The sequence below is a fragment of the Bombina bombina genome, chromosome 9 (genome assembly GCF_027579735.1).
Source record: "Bombina bombina isolate aBomBom1 chromosome 9, aBomBom1.pri, whole genome shotgun sequence".
Lineage (NCBI taxonomy): Eukaryota > Metazoa > Chordata > Amphibia > Anura > Bombinatoridae > Bombina > Bombina bombina.
Genome location: NC_069507.1, coordinates 40598564 through 40614487, shown reverse-complemented (window position 1 = coordinate 40614487; position 15924 = coordinate 40598564). Strand labels below are relative to the sequence as shown.

At 35.4% G+C, this 15924-nt stretch overlaps 1 long non-coding RNA gene across 1 annotated transcript; it reads right to left on the bottom strand.

The window, feature by feature from the left end:
• Positions 1 to 4349: 4349 nt before the first annotated feature.
• LOC128639479 (uncharacterized) lies at positions 4350 to 5511 on the bottom strand. The gene is made up of 3 exons (XR_008399209.1): positions 5371 to 5511; positions 5009 to 5065; positions 4350 to 4611 (listed from the first exon to the last, which is right to left on the bottom strand). It is a non-coding gene; the product is annotated as an uncharacterized LOC128639479 (long non-coding RNA).
• Positions 5512 to 15924: the final 10413 nt, after the last annotated feature.

Here is a 15924-nt window from a genome sequence, read left to right as displayed (position 1 = left end):
CAAACAAGTTTTGTTTTACTTTACTGCTCCTTTAAATTATACACTAAATCATGAAAGTTTACATTTTATTTCCATGTGCCTTTAATCATTCATATGATACAGTGTTTATGTAACACTGATATTCACAAATCTAACGTTTTACATATTTGACCATTCTAGTTGCTTATAACATTGAGGTAAATGTTTTTGATCACTAATTCTATTTATAATTGAGAATGTACAATTATACCCCTGTAGGATGTGTGAGTTAAGTTAACACTGAGAAGTATAAAAAAGTATTATGGCTGCCAGATTGTGATATTGCAGCTGTGATATTGTGTCAGGATAAACATGTTTAACTACATTAAATCAAGGGCCCGATCCCATATGCAGCGTCGCCCGCAAAAGCCGGCGATGGCAAATTTTGCGCTGGTTTGGTATCACATATATGGCGTAACATAGAAGTTAAGCTCGTATATTTCACCCTTCAGCCGTAGTTTTTTGGCCCATAGAGTGATATACCAAACCTACGCAGTTTGGTATCCAATATACAGCTAAAGGACTTACGTGACGAAAATGGAGAAATCTTACTCCATTTTCACCTCGCCACAAATTGCAGGCGTAGTAAGCCTTACGCAGAGTATTGGAGCCCCGTAACTCCCTAAACTACCTGCAAAATAAAACCTAACACCTAACGCATGCGCAATGTCTATCTACCTGTCAACCGCAATCCCCCCCCGCAATCTTTAATAAAGTGCTTAACCCCTAAACCACCGCTCCCGGACCCCGCCACCAGCTACATTAAATGTCTTACCCCCTAATCTGATCCCCCTACACCGCCGTCAGCTACATTAAAATTATTACCCCCTAATGTGAGCCCCCTACCCCCGCCGCACCTACATTAAAATTATTACCCCCTAATGTGAGCCCCCTACCCCGCCGCCACTTACATTAACTATATTACCCCCTAATATGATCCCCCTACACCGCCACCACCTATAATAACTACATTAACCCCTAATCTGAGCCCCCTACCTCGCCGCCACCTATTTTAACTACATTAACCCCTAATGTGAGCCCCCTACCCCGCCGCCACCTATATTATATGTACTACCCCCTAATCTGACCCCCTTACACCGCCGCCACCTATATTAAATTTATTAACCCCTAATGTGAGCCCCCTACACCGCCTCCACCTATATTAAATTTATTAACCCCTAATCTAATCCCCCTGCACCGCCGCCACCTATATTAAAATTATTAACCCCTAATCTAATCCCACCTACACCGCTGCCACCTATATTAAAATTATTAACCCTAATCTAATCCCCCTACACCGCCGCCACCTATATTAAATATATTAACCACTAAACCTAAGTCTAACCCTAACACCCCCTAACTTAATTATTATTAAAATAAATCTAAATAATATTAATAATATTAACTAAATTATTCCTATTTAAATCTAAATACTTACCTATAAAATAAACCCTAAGATAGCTACAATATAATTAATAATTACATTGTAGCTATTTTAGGGTTTATATTTATTTTACAGGTAACTTGGTATTTATTTTAACTAGGTACAATAGCTATTAAATAGTTAATAACTATTTAATAGCTACCTAGTTAAAATAATTACCAAATTACCTGTAAAATAATCCTAACCTAAGTTACCATTACACCTAACACTACCCTATCAATAAATAAATTAATTAAATAAACTACAATTATCTCAACTAAAATACAGTTAAATACACTAATCTATATTACAAAAAAAACAAACACTAAATTACAAAAAATAAAAAAAGATTACAAGAATTTTAAGCTAATTACACCTAATCTAAGTCCCCTAATAAAATAACAAAGACCCCCAAAATAATTAAATTTCCCTACCCTAAACTAAATTAAAAAAGTAATCAGCTCTATTACCAGCCCTTAAAAGGGTCTTTTGCAGGGCATTGCCCCAAAGTAATCAGCTCTTTTACCTGTAAAAAAAAAAGAACAGCCCCCCCCCATTACAACCCACCACCCACACACCCCTACTCTAAAACCCACCCGATCCCCCCTTAAAAAAACCTAAGTCTAACCCCCAAGTGGTCCTTACCTGTCCTGAAGACCGACGGAGAAGGTCCTGTTCCAGGCGGAGAAGTCTTCTTCCAGGCGGCGACCTCTTCTTCTTCCAGGAACCAGCCGGCGCGGAGCGGAGGAGTTGAAGACCGATGACCGCGGAGCTGAAGACCGTCCTCTCTGGAACTGAAGACCGGCGATGCAGGAACTGAAGATCGGCAACGCTGGAACTGAAGACCAGAGCCATGGAGCGTGGAGGGTACTCTTCATACGATCTCCGCCGTACACTGAATAGGAATTCAAGGTACGCGATTAAAAATGGCGTCCCTTGAATTCCTATTGGCTGATTTGAGCCTTCAAATTCAAATCAGCCAATTGGATGAGAGCTACTTTAATTCTATTGGCTGATTTGAATAGCCAATAGAATAAGAGCTACTGAAATTCTTTTGGCTATTTTAATCAGCCAATAGAATTACAGTAGCTCTTATTCTATTGGCTATTCAAATTTTTTTTGTAATTTAGTGAGGGTTTTTTTGTAATATAGATTAGTGTATTTAACTGTATTTTAGTTGAGATAATTGTAGTTTATTTAATTAATTTATTGATAGGGTAGTGTTAGGTGTAATGGTAACTTAGGTTAGGATTTATTTTACAGGTAATTTGGTGATTATTTTAACTAGGTAGCTATTAAATAGTTATTAACTATTTAATTGCTATTGTACCTAGTTAAAATAAATACAAAGTTACCTGTAAAATAAATATAAACCATAAATAGCTACAATGTAATTATTAATTATATTGTAGCTATCTTAGGGTTTATTTTATAGGTAAGTATTTAGATTTAAATAGGAATAATTTAGTTAATATTATTAATATTATTTAGATTTATTTTGATAATAATTAAGTTAGGGGGTGTTAGGGTTAGATTTAGGTTTAGTGGTTAATATATTTAATATAGGTGGCGGCAGTGTAGGGGGATTAGATTAGGGGTTAATAATTTTAATATAGGTGGCGGCGGTGTAGGGGGATTAGATTAGGGGTTAATAATTTTAATATAGTTGGCGGCGGTGTAGGGGGCTCACATTAGGGGTTAATAAATTTAATATAGGTGGCGGCGGTGTAAGGGGGTCAGATTAGGGGGGTAGTACATATAATATAGGTGGCGGCGGGGTAGGGGGCTCACATTAGGGGTTAATGTAGTTAAAATAGGTGGCGGCGGGGTAGGGGGATCATATTAGGGGGTAATATAGTTAATGTAAGTGGCGGCAGGGTAGGGGGCTCACATTAGGGGTTAATAATTTTAATATAGGTGGCAGCGGTGTAGGGGGCTCACATTAGGGGGTAATAATGTTAATGTAGGTGGCGGTGGGGTAGGGGGCTCACATTAGGGGGTGATAATTTTAATGTAGCTGGCGGCGGTGTAGGGGGATCACATTAGGGGGTAAGACATTTAATGTAGCTTGCGGTGGTGTAGGGGGGTCAGATTAAGGGGTAAGACATTTAATGTAGCTGGCGGCGGGGTCCAGGAGCAGCGGTTTAGGGGTTAATATATTTATTGTTAGGAGTGAGAGGGGGCTTGCGGATAGAGGGGTATACGTGTCGGGTTATTTTTGGGAGGCGTGTTAGACAGTAACGGGAGATTTAAGACTTTAGTTAGTTTTTTTATGCGGCGGCAGTTTCTAAAGTGCCGTAAGTCACTGGCAACTCCAGAAATTTGTACTTACGCTTATTTATGGAACTTCGCTAGTTTGTCCGACTTACGGCACTTTAGCAACTGCCAGCGTCATATATGTGATAGCTCGCTATGCGAGCTGAAAATATGGGCGGCGCAGGTTTCCACGCTTGCGCCGAAACCTGCGCCGTATATCAGATCGCGCCCCAAGAATTATTATTGCTGTAAACTAGAATAAAATGTGAGGTACAGCAGTGATTTATCAATGGGGGGGGGAGACTATTCCCGGTTTACAGATATTGGGAATAATTAGAATCAATCACAATGTTTGTAACAATGTTATACATTGTTATAAACCAGGTTACCATACAGTGTGAAAGATGTGCACTCTCCTAAACTAACCTAGATATGATTTTCAATAAAAAAATATAAAGAAAACTCTAAATCCTAAAACTCTAAAGGTTTAACACCTTTTGTCCCTTTAATCTTAAACTGCATCACTTATGTTTCTTTAACTAAAGATTATAATGTATTAGAATAACATACTTCAAACTGCAGTTTAATCTGTCTAATTATACAGAAGCCTATTGATTTTACTACATGAAACAAAATGACTAATCAGAAACACTTTAAGATAACAGATTTTATTTATATTTTTGAATATCACATCGCATTTTACATATCTGAAGACTTTATTAAACAGTCATGAAGATAAAGCTAATAAATATTCCATCATTTGTTTTATTTAGATGATAACAATATTTAAACCATATTGATCTATCAAAGTTCCTTAAATGCATCAAATTGACAGAAGTATTTGCCAGGTGTTAAGGTGGGAACATTTTCTGCTCATTTCTGCTGGTCTTGTGGGCACTGTGGTTTGCATTGTTCTGAGAAAAACAAAAATATCACATTTAACTCTTGAAATCTACAGACAATTATCAAAGGTTCCATCTATATGTGTCATCAGCAGAGATGGGTAAATGTTGGTGTTAGTCATTAATTCTACACAAACGTCTAACATTTGGTGAGAATACGGCACTCATTTTACTAAATTATTGTTCATTTTCCCCTTTTTAAAAGTATTGTTTCAATACTTCCATAAATCATCATTCAAATGTTGATTCTAATATAATTATTATATACTTCAATGTTGTCCTATTGGAATAAGAATTCAAATGTAATATTTAAATTAACCTCTAATGTTTGATTGTTAACATTTACCCATCCTAGACAATAAGTGATATAATGCATACAGTGTATATGCTGCAATGTTATTTTATGTACCTTGAGGAGGAGGGCATTTCTGAACAGGTTCAGGACACTTTGGCTCTTGTTTGCAAGCTGAAAAATAATAATAATAAACACCTGTTAATTCTCAGATAGATAGATAGATGATATATAATATATAGATTGATAGATATATAGATAGAGTCAAAGACAAAGATACACAAATAGATATTGCCTTCTACTTTATCATTATTTTTGAAAACTACATTGTACTCCAAATAATATATTACATAAAAGCTTAAAACAATAATAGTGGATTCACAATAGATGTACTCAAAATGTTCAGCTTTAAACAGAGAATCCATTTAGTAAATAGTCTAAAAATCATTAACACTAAAAATCCAAATGTGTAAACTTACGATCCTGGCACTGCTGTGGTGGTGGAGGGCATGGCTGTGGTGGGCAAGGCTCAGGGCATTTCTTTTGCTGTCCCTTTACTCCAGACATGATGGCCTTTGTTAAGTTTTAGCGAGATGGTCTCCAAGACAGCTGAAAAGGAAGTTTTCTCTGTGTGTATATGTTTTCGTTGTCCAAGACCAGTGCTTATATACACAAAGCGAGAGACACACCAACAGGGAAATAATGTTTCCTCCTTAGAGTCATCAAATTGTGAAATAATTAACACATCATTTATTTTGTTTCTTCCTTGAGGGCAGGGTGATTTGTCTTCAGGAATGTGAAATGTTAATCTAGGTGTAACTGGAGAAAATCATTAAAGAAATTCTAAATAAAAAAAAAATGATCTTTCTATCCATATCTATCTATCTATCTATCTATCTATCTATATCTCACTCTCTCTTTCTGTCTGTCTCTATCTACCTACCTATCTTTGGGTAGCATGCATATTACAAGATGAAAGCAAAACGTTTTTGCACAAGAACTAACCTGACGCACAAAAAGCCAAACTTAGAATATTGTGACTGCGTTAACGTATATTCCCCTCATAGACTTCAATGGAGCACGAAAAGAGGGGGAAAAATAATACCCATACTCACGCGCTAAAAACACAATCGCATTTAATCAAAGTGCACTAATGTGACTATGAATATTTCACATTTCAATGTTCTTTACATAACAGAATATGTTATATTTATTCATATTACATATTTCTACATATATATGATGGTTTTTAGGTAAAATATTTATCTATTTCTATATAGATATATGATTATATATAGGTATAGATATTTACAGATATATATAAGAATATCTATTTAAAAATACTTAGAACACATTTCCCTATGTGCAGAACATTGAATGTGACATATTTACAGTAAATACACACTATAATACTTTATTAAATATGAATATTGCATAATATGTTTTTACATGTTTTCATCTACTTGACTGCAAAGGGCTCCAATGCACTTATATAATATATATATATATATATATATATATATATATATATATGCCTGTATGTGTATACATATGTATTCAGGCCCAGACTGGCCATAGGGCATACAGGGCATTTGCCTGGTGGGCTAGGGGCCAGTTGTGGGTTGGGCCTAGTTGCCTTAGCCCCACCCAGTAACCAGCATTATTATTTGTGCATGACTCAGAACCAGCCCTGCTCTGCCTCTCACTACCTTGCTGTGTCTGTAAGCCAAGTCACAGAGAAGCAACTCTTCTTGGTGATTGCCTTTTGAAGCTGTGGGTGCCTGTTTTTGTGTGATTGTAGATGTCTGGGGGGCTTTGTCTGTGTATCTGGGTACTGATTGCCTGTGGATGTCTTTGTGTGTTTTATTTTGAATAGTGCAGCTTGTGTCCACCTGCACTTTCATAAATCGGACCCTTATTCTTTATTTAAACGTGAACGGATGTTTTTTAAATACATTAGACTTTTACACTATTTAATAACAACCAATTTACAAAATACAGTGACAGAAGAGTGTTTTAAACCTTCAATATTTTTGTAAATCAAACTAGCACTTTAATTCAGTTTTCAGGTATGGTTAAGTAACAAAAAAAAGGGGGGGGGGCTGCTCTGTTTTAAAATGAACAAGCCTATTTTTGGTCTCAGTCTATCCCTGTCTGTATTTATGTGTTTTTATGTGTGTATATATGTCTGTAAATACACATATAAATACATACATGCATATGTACACTCATATAAACGCACACACACATATAAATACATACATGCATATGTACACTCATATAAACACACACACACATATAAATACATACATGCATATGTACACTCATATAAACACACACACACACACATATAAATACATACATGCATATGTACACTCATATAAACACACACACACATATAAATACATACATGCATATGTACACTCATATAAACACACACACATATATATATATATTTATATATATATATATATAGACATACAGTACATACAAATCTTTAGACATGTACTATATATGTATGTATCTTTATGTTGTAAGCCCTTTGCAGACTTTTTTTTTTCTAACACCTAATATCTCATATCTTTGAGCCCTTAAGACTTTCAAAAGTATTTTTTTAAATATTTTTTATCAGACAGAGTAATTATGAGTGTAACTTAACTTTGATATTTATTTTTTATGTGTTTTGTGCAACTTTTTTGACTTGCGTAACGGTTATCCAGAGTTCTGAAGTTACGCTATCTCATCTAGTGTTAAAATCTATTGCACTCAAGCTAACACGTTTTCTTTCAACCAGTAATACGCACTGTTTCCAACGCAAAAAGATTTGTGAGAAACCCCTTATCGCTTGTGCGCAACAGTTAGCGCAACAATTGTAATCTAGCTCTTATTTAGCAAACAAACTCCATAATATCATTATTTTATTTTTTTTGTTCTAGTTTATATAATCAATAACTATTCAATATCAAAAAGACATAACAAAAAAAAAAAAATTATTAAGCAAACTGACTCTGATACTGCAACAGTAAAGTATCATTTGAGGACCTTTTTACTAATTTAAACTTTACTTTTAAGAATTTGTCAGCATTGATATTCACTGTTTGCAGGTTCTCTCAGATACTTATCTGTTTTCAAAAGTTAGTTATTGACTGGCATCTAAATTTACAGGCTTTTGTTTTAGCTATTTATAAGGATTTATGAATTATCTGCAACAAAAATTTGGTTTTAGAAGATTATGGTACCCTATGTTTTGAAAAGGGGATTAATACACAATTATTGCACCATACGTGGATTATAAATACTGTATGACTTAAAGGGACATGAAACCCAAAATTTTTCTTTCATGATTTAGGTAGAACATACAATTTTAAACCATTTTCCAGTTTATTTCTATTATCAAATGTGCTTCATTCTCTTGGTATCATTTGTTGAATGAGCAGCAATACACTACTTTGCAGCTCCTGAGATTTCCTAGATAAACCTTTCAGTAAAGGATAACAAGAGAAGGAAGCAAATTAAAAATAGAAGTAAATTGGAAAGTTGTTGAAAAATTAAATGTTCTATCTAAATCATGAATTTCTACTTATGACTTTACTGTCCCTTTAAATATACTTTAGAGTGACTCTTTAGAGTGGTCTCTGTTTATTCTGTTTTCTTGTATATGATTTTATAGAGAAACCATTTTTTTTTCTAAACTACCTTTAACTAAGCCAATTTTTATTTCTCTCTTGTGCACTCTTGAGCTTGTCCAGGGAGCTCAACTTTTGAACATTTTTTGGGCAGCAAAGCCTCTTGGCAAAAGGGTTAAATTTGATGATTTTGTATAGATAGGTGATAAAGTCATTCTCATTTCAAACCAGAGAATGACATTGGTCTTGCACCTGAAACTGTGAGGAAGTCGCCTCCTTCTCATCTACTACTGGATTATATATGTTTGTGGACCTAAGATAATGTGGAGGATTAAGGCACAGGCCCCAAGTTATCAAGGTCTGGCGGACCTGATCCGACAGTGCGGATCAGGTCCGCCAGACCTCGCTGAATACGGCAAGCAATATGCTCGCCGTATTCAGCATTGCACCAGCAGCTCACAAGAGCTGCTGGTGCAACGCCGCCCCCTGCAGACTCGCGGTCAATAGGCCGCCAGCAGGGGGGTGTCAATCAACCCGATCGTACTCGATCGGTTTAATTTCTGGCGATATGTGTCCGCCTGCTCAGAGCAGGCGGACAGGTTATGGAGCAGCGGTCTTTGTGACCGCTGCTTCAAAACTGCTGTTTCTGTTGAGTCTGAAGACTCGCCAGAAACAGGGGCCATCAAGCTCCATATGGGGCTTGATAAATAGAGCCCACAGTATCAAGTTTATAGATGCTGATGTTTCATTTTGTTTTGATTAATTACATTTCTATTTTTATAAAAATGCACTATGCTCACTTATTAAAGAAATGTGAAATATTGTGATACAAAAATGAAGTTGGATAAACAAACAAAAAAGGGAAATAAAACGAGTAAAATAGTAAGTTGACCTCATTAAGGTGAGTGTGCTATAAATATTATAACAAATAAAACATAAAATGACAACTAAATCCCATTAACCAATGATTCATTCATTTATTGCAGCTAAACAAAGAGCTGACTAGCTGTACGTCTGATGTAACGTGAGGCAACAAGGAATTACAACACTTTGCATAGCACAATGGTCCAGTAATCACCCTCAGTAAAACTCTGGGTCCACTAGAATAGGCAAAAGATTCTTCTCTCTATTTAACTATCCTTTATATTTGTTCCTCATCAAGAAAGATTCTCAGCAGCTAATAAAGCTATCACATTTATGATAATGACGTGTTAGATCATTTATGAGAAATTTAATTGAAATAGGTTCTTGTATTTGGATCATTTTGTCAGCATCACAGTAGCTCAATTAGAGAGCAAAATAATTCAAATAATGGAAAAGATCCAATAATTTTAAGAGATGAGACCAACATTGTTTTTATGCTCTAATGATTTAGAAATCTTTAAATAAACAACAGATTTTAAAACAAAATTTTGAAGTGAAGCAGTTAAAGGGACAGTAAACACCAAACATTTTATTGTTTAAAAAGAAATTTAATCCCTTTATTTACCATTCCCCAGTTTTGCATAACCAACACTGTTATATTAATATACTTTTTACCTCTGTGATTACCTTGTATCTAAGCCTCTGCAGACTGCCCCTTATCTCAGTTCTTTTGACAGACTTGCATTTCAGACAATTAGTACTGACTCTTAAATAACTCCACGGACGTGAGCACAATTTTATCTATAAGGAACACATGAACTATCGCCCTCTAGCTTTGAAAAACTGTCAAATGCATACAGATAAGAGGCGGCCTTCGAGGGCTTAGAAATAAGCATATGAGTATTCCTAGGTTTAGCTTTTAACTAAGAATACCAAAAGAACAAAGCAAATGTGATGGTAAAAGTAAATTGGAAAGTAGTTTAAAATGACATGCCCTATCTGAATCATGAAAGTTTAATTTGGACTTTAGTATCCCTTTTAAGATTAAATGGACATAAAAGTCAAAACTGAACTTTTGTGGTACAGATGGAACAAGCAGATTAAAAATAATTATTTAATTAATTATATTATCTAATTTGCTCTTGATCCTTTGTTGAAGAGCATTCTAGATAGGATCAGCAGCATGCATGTAGCTTTCTCAGAGATTCGGTAGAATCCAATCTTTCCAATTGTGTTTTTTGCTCTTTTTCAGCTCCTGAGCAATCACAAAACAAACAATAAAATCTGTATTTCAAAAAGAGCGTATTGGATCCGTGCGGATATTTAACAATACACCCATATGATGCATGGACAATATAGTCACTGGCGATAACAATCCGACTTATCACAAGTTGTCGTCTGATTGTTAAACACAAAATGGACACATTGGCCTCTAGTTATTAATGTCTGTCGGACCTGATCCGACAGTGCGGATCAGGTCCAACAGACATCGCTGAATACGGCGAGCAATACGCTCGCCGTATTCAGCATTGCACCAGCAGCTTACAAGAGCTGCTGGTGCAACGCCGCCCCATGCAGACTCGCGACCAATGGGCGACCAGCAGGGGGGTGTCAATCAACCCGATCGAACTCGATCGGGTTGATTTCCGGCGATGTCTGTCGGTCTGCTCAGAGCAGGCGGACAGGTTATGAAGCAGCGGTCTTTGTGACCACTGCTTCATAACTGCTGTTTCTGGCGAGTCTGAAGACTCGCCAGAAACAGGGGCCGTCAAGCTCCATCCGGAGCTTGATAACTAGAGGCCATTGGGTTCAAAGTCAAAGGCACTTGATAAATACTCAAAACTCACAGATCAACAGATAACAAATATGGGCCAATGATCTGCACATGCTCAGTCCAAAAAAACAAGATGGTGCAGCACATGCCAACAATAGCGATAGCCCTAAACACATTAAACCACTGTAAAATTAAACATTCACTAATTGGGGCCATGTTGCATTTTGTCATTGTTTCTGATTGGCTGTGGAGGTGATAGGGATGGGATTTAAGGTAAAAAGTTAGGGAAGCTGCCCATTTTAGGTTTGTTTTGTTTGATGTATTAATTCCAGTGTTTGCAGATCGGCATCCATTAGAGGTAGCTCAGGGAGCCGTTGTGTGAAAATGGAGATTGAATCGTGTGGCAATTATCAAGATCAGCTGTTTTTGACTCTGAAAGATTGTGATCGCTTTGTTAACGGAAAAACGCTCACTGTTCCTGGTTTACGGATAATAAAAAGAAGGAAAATATAATATTGTAATCAATAACAATGTCTGTAACAATATTATACATTTTTGAAAACCCTTCTACCATAGAGTGTGAAAAATGTGCACTAAAACAACCTAGATATGCTTTTCAATAAAAGATATAAAGAAAACTAAGTCCATTTAATAATAAAAGCAAATTGGAAGTTTTTTTAAAATCGCACACTCTAAATGGTAAAAGTTTTGCACCTAATATTCCTTTAATCTTTAACTGCTTTACTTAATTATTTTGTTTTTAATGTTTTGTTATATTTGAAGATTCTGTCCTAGGTTTTGAACTATTTTTCAGTTTTCTAAATCAATATTTCTTAGAGCCTGGGCTCTGACAGTTTTACATAGAACACCAGTATTTTTCATGCCGAAGAAAAAAAACGTTTTATTGTGTTAGTTTATGAACTATATCAGTGATACAAAGGATTCATTAGTACCTTAAATATATAAGTAATGCAGTAACATAGTCATGCAATGTTTGTAAGAGCAATTGTAACATAATTTTCTGTTGATAAAACAGATTATTAGTCATTAAACAAGTAGTAATGCTTTTGCAAAAATAACTGGTAATTGATTATGCATGGGACCATTTTATTTTTGATATTCTGCAATAAAAGCTAAGTTTCACTATATTACCCAGGGAGTGCTATCCTTTTATATGACTATTTATATCCTTTGATATTACACCATGGTGGTTGTTTCTAAGTACCTGGGACCTGGAGTGCAGGTCCTTACGTGCTACATATACCTATATATATATATATATATATATATATATATATATATATATATATACACAATTCCTTCCGGTTTAGCACTCACAACTCCTGTCTGGGGTGCACAGCAACAAACTAATATTCCAAATAAAGTAGGCACTCTCCGTTATGTTCACAAACTTTTACTGTGCAATAAGTGACGTTTTGGGTTTCACCCCCGTCCTCAGATTTAGGTAAGTCTGAGGACAGGGGTGAAACCCCGAAACGTCACTTATTGCACAGTAAAAGTTTGTGAACATAAACTGGAGAGTGCCTAATTTATTTGGAATATATATATATATATATATACTATAATCGCGTTTGTAACACGTCCGTTGTTTATCGCCAGTTGTGCACGCATCCTAAAAGGAATGTTGGCTGCGTGCAGCCAAAAGAATCAGCCAATAGGATTAGAGCTACTGAAATCCCAGTCAATAGGATTAGATCTACAGAAATCCTATTTCAGCTAATATTAATGCAAGGTACCCCAATAAATATGGGGTACCTTGCATTCAATCTTCAGTGTGCGATGGATGATCGCTTGAAGAGGAGCTTCCATGCCGCCGAGGACCGACATTGAGGACCGCCGCTGAGGATCCAGGCATCAGGAACACAGCTCCACACCTCCTTTTTTTTTATAGATTAGGGGTTTTTTGGTCTTGAAAAAGAGCTGATTGCCCTTCTAAGGGCAGTAAAAGAGCTGAATGCCCTTTTAAGAGCAATGCCCATACAAATGCCCCTTTAGGGGCAATGAGTAGTTTAGTTTTTTTAGTGTTAGGTTTTTTCATTTTCTGGGGTTTGGTGTGTGGTGGGGTTTACTGTTAGGGGGGACTTAGTAATTTTTATAGGTAAAAGAGCTGTTTAATTTAGGGCAATGCCCTACAAAAAGGCCCCTGGTAGTATTAGGGGTTGTTTTTATTTTGGGGGGGATTTTTTATTTTTATCGGGGTAATAGTTTAGGTTTTGTTTTTTTTGGATAGCTTTTGTTTATTTTTTTCTGTAATTTTACTTTTTTTATTTTTTGTAACTTTAGCTTGGGGGTTTGTATTTTTTAAACATAGACTGCCCTCTGGGCAGGCTTAATACCTAGTACATATATATTTGATTATATAAAGGTATATTTATTTGTATGTATATATATATATATATATATATATATATATACATATATGTATGTATATATAATATATATATATATATATATATATATATATATAAAAATACAAGATTTGTGCAGAACATTGCAATGTGAGATATTTGCAGTAAATACATAGTTAAAACCTTTATTAAATATGAATATTGCATAAATATGTTTTTACATGTTTTCATCTACTTGACTTCAAAGGGCTCGAATGTACACTTGTATACTTATATACATACATACAAAATAATAATTTTTATTAGATAGTGTTATTGTGAGTGTAACTGTATGTATGTAATGTATTTTTGATGTGTTTTGTTACACTTTATTGTTTCAAGAAACAGTTAACCAGAGTTCGCAGGACACGGTAATCATTCTAGCGTTAATTGTGAGTGCGCTCAAGCGATTGGTTTTACTTTCAACTTGTAATGCGAGCGGTAAACTGATAACGCGCCACTCGTATTTCTAGGCCCTTAATATCCAGTAGTGTTACTTAAAGTAGCATGTAATGTAGGGTAATTATTATTCATATATATTATTCGTTTGTGAGCCATGTAATTGAGCAGAGCAATATTTTTAACTTAAACGGACATAATGAGTCAAATTAAAATGGACATGTGTGTATCTATGTTTTGAATAGAAGCCTTTTTGTAAATAATTATGTTAGCCAAAATGTTTCTAATTAAAGATATAACTGTTTCAGTGGCATATGCACATATACAGAGCATGGCCTGTGCAGCCTCATTCAAACACCGTACCAGATCAGAGAGCAAACCGTGGCCTGTATCATGTTTGCAATGAATTCATTTGCATCATACATAACATTATTATTTTATTGTATGACCTGACATAGATAAGACTAGCTCTGTTGTCTAGCAATTCATATAAAAAAAACAATTGGACTATTGTTGTTGTTGTTATCATGTATATTTTTTAAGAAAGTAGGCAAGTTAAAGGACCAGTCAACGCTGTAGATTTGCACAATCAACAAATGCAAGGTAACAAGACAATGCAATAGCACTTAGTCTGAACTTCAAAGGAGTAGTAGATTTTTTTCTGACAATTTTAAAAGTTATGTCTTTTTCCACTCCCCCTGTACCATGTGACAGCCATCAGCCAATCACAAATGCATACACGTACCATGTGACAGCAATCAGCCATTCACAAATGCATACACACTTATTCTTGCACATGCTCAGTAGGAGCTGGTGACTCAAAAACTTTAAATATAAAAAGACTGTGCACATTTTGTTAATAGAAAGTTGTTTAAAATTGCATGCTCTATCTGAATAATGAAAGTTTAATTTTGATTGAGTGTCCCTTTAAGGGAAAGAAAAAAAGAAAGAAAGAAAGAAAGAAAGAAAAGTATTGGGTGCGCTAAAAAAGTTTCATCTGTGTTAAGATGCTTTGATTAAAATGTTTATCCATCTACTGATTAGTAAGTAAGTCACGCAAAAGATAACGCACCCGGTGCTATTGGCTGAGCTCTAACTCTTTATGGGGATTGCTTAAACATCTTATCTCTAGGTAAAGGAGCATACAATATTTCTTTCTTCTGTGTAAAAATCCATAAAGCTGCCAGAAAGCAAAGGATAGTCTTTAGAATGCTGCACATTTCATGTTCCAGCTCTAGATTTGCAGCAGTTTGAAGAAAACTTAGGTTAGATCATTGACTTTTTGGTCTCTCTAGGGAGTGTGGGACAGGCACCAATTTTATACAAGAGCAAGATTTGCTTACTGTCCCTTTAAATACCCACATTTAAAGGGAAATGAAAGTCAAAATTAAACTTCCATAATTCAGAGCATGTAATATTAAAGGGACAGTCTACACCACAATTTGTATTGCTTAAAAATATAGATAATCCCTTTATTAGCCATTCCCCAGTTGTGCATAACCAACACGGTTATATTAATATACTTTTTACCGCTGTGATTATCTTCTATCTAAGATTCTGCAGACTACATCCTTATTTCAGTTCTTTTGACAGATTGGCATTTTAGCCAGTGCAGATCCATAAATAACTCTATCGGAGTGAGCACAACGTTATCTGGCACACATGAACTAGCGCTGTATAGTTGTGAAAAACTGTCAAAATGATGAGATAATACTAATGAGATAAGAGGCAGCCTACAAGGTTTTAGAAAATAGCATATGAGCCTACCTATTTTTAGCTTTCAACAAAGAATACCAAGAGAGCAAAGCGAATTTCATGATAAAAGTAAATTAAGAAGTTGTTTATGCCCTATCTGAATCATGAAAGTTTAACTTTGACTTGACTGTCTCTTTAAAAGGCATTTCAATTTACTTCTGTTATCAAACTTACTTTTATTTAAAAGCATACCTAGGTAGTCTCAGG